General features: G+C 47.0%; 1 pseudogene; it reads right to left on the bottom strand.

The window, feature by feature from the left end:
- Positions 1-556, bottom strand: part of LOC102852991 — a 1,452-nt pseudogene extending 896 nt beyond the window's left edge.
- Between the last annotated feature and the right edge of the window lie 1,511 nt (positions 557-2,067).

The following is a 2,067-nucleotide window of genomic DNA, read 5'->3' as shown; positions in this document are numbered from 1 at the left end:
TTTGTTTAGCACATTGACCCATTCTACTAGGTCCTGCTGGTCATTGGCTTGAAGGAAGTATTTTCTCATTCCTGCATTCATAACAAAACAGAACTCTGCCTTTGGCCTTAGCTTAGTTGCATCGCTAACCTTTGAAATGTAGGTAAGCTTAATGGCTCCAACCTGGGATGATCCAGAAGGGAGGTTCTGTGGATTATCCATGTACCATACGAAACTATCTTCTCTGGTGTCCAGTATGAAATACCTTTGAAGAAATTTCCCACTGTTTTCATTTTCTTCAATGTCCAGAAAACCACAAATACGATTCTGACGATCCACATAAGGCATCCCTGAGCTTGAACATTACACAGCGCCCGCCGGCCCCTCAGTGGATATGCGGCCGCCACCAGGCTCGCCTCACCGGCACGGGTCTCCCAAAGCCCGGCCGCAGCCACCTCGCACCGGTGCCACCCACCCCGGCTGTGCTCCTCGCACAAACTTCCTCGTGGCCACCGGCCCGGACCCCCGTGGCCCTGATGCCCACAGCCCCCGAGCTGGCTGGAGCCTTTATCTGCATTGTTTTGAATTTTTTTTAAGCTCCTCCTGATTTTTGCTTGCAATGTCTTGTAATTCTTCAAGTTTGTCTTTCATCCATTGAAAATATTTAATCATTATTCTTTTAAATTCTGTGCCAGAAAGTTTCATCAGACTTTCTGGCTTCAGGAAGTCCATTAATACTGTGTCACTTTTTGAGGTGACATCCTGCTTTAAGCTTGTGTAGGAGGTGAGGTAGCCTGCTTCCTCCGTGACATTACTGTGGTAGAATTTTTCATGTCTGAGGTGGTAGCAGGTTATTGATCTTAAGTTCTCACTCCAAAAGAGGGTAGGGCAGCTACTCTGCCTTGGTATCTCTTTGCCTTCTGACCCAAGAGAAGATATGCTTCAATTTGGTAGAGAAAAGGCCTGTAGAAGCAGTCTCCTCAGTTAAACAACTGTCACAGCTAGGGTAGCCCAAGGTGCTCTGGGCTAAAGGCCCAGATAGACTGGAGATGAGGAGACACAAGGCAAAGTGTGGAAACCTGATTGGAAAACCAGGAAGCCTTGGTTTTTCCATTCAAGAACAAGTTCCAGCTGTCTGGCTCCCTTCTGATTGAGCTTAAGGGGTCTCACATGATTCAGCCAAATAGCAGTGTGTCCCGTCCCCCCTCAAAATGTCTCACTCAAGTTCCAACATAGTCCCTGATGTGTGTGACCCGTCGGCATCAGGACTGAAGTTCTGGGCATGGAGCATTGGTGTGAAGACCAGACAGAGTTCTGAGCATCAGGACCAGAGTTTCCAGACCACGGTGTCAGTATCAGGACCATAATTCTGGGCACAGGGCATCAAAACCAGAGTTCCCCGCATGGGGATTAGGCTTTGGGACTGGAGTTCTGGTCGTTGGGCATTAGGACCAGAGTTCCTGGTGCAGGGCATCAGTGCTGGGATTGGAGCTCTAAATGTGGGGCATCAGTGAGGAGACTGGAGTTCCAGGCTCATACTCACTCAAATTCTAGCTGTCCTGGTCACTCCTGGTGGGTTGCTGGGTCATGGCTAGTTGTGGAGGGTTATGGCTGATCCTGCTGGGTGCAACAGGTTACAGACACCTGGTGGCTTGTGGCTCCTGGCAGGTTGCAGCTCTGGTGTTGCTCTCAACTCAGTTCACTCTTTTTGAAGGTGGTGTAAATTTCATTTTTTCTTAGTTTATATCCATGTACGGCATCTTGTGCTGAGGTTGAGGCTTGTGCTGACCACAATTTGTGTTTATTTTTAAATTAATTTTAATGAAAGTTTACAGAGACTTAGGGTTTTCAGTCAATCATTGTTGCACTTTTCTTCCTGCCCCCCCCCAATTAACATTTCTCCTTGAAAGGAAAAAGAAAAAGAAAAACTCTTACCTTGTTATGCAATCTCTCCTCCAAGTCTGCCCTACTATGCAGCCTTCACTCTGGACTTCTGTAATGACAAGAATACTCATTCACATGTCACTTTTAAACAGTTCTCTCCCTCATCTGTTTCAATGCAATATACATCATTCCTCCCATCCTTTT

This window comes from Elephantulus edwardii, unplaced genomic scaffold (genome assembly GCF_000299155.1).
Source record: "Elephantulus edwardii isolate Elephantulus edwardi_28Jun2011 unplaced genomic scaffold, EleEdw1.0 scaffold00031, whole genome shotgun sequence".
Lineage (NCBI taxonomy): Eukaryota > Metazoa > Chordata > Mammalia > Macroscelidea > Macroscelididae > Elephantulus > Elephantulus edwardii.
Note: the sequence above shows the minus strand (reverse complement) of the source record. Positions and strands in the feature narration are given on the sequence as shown.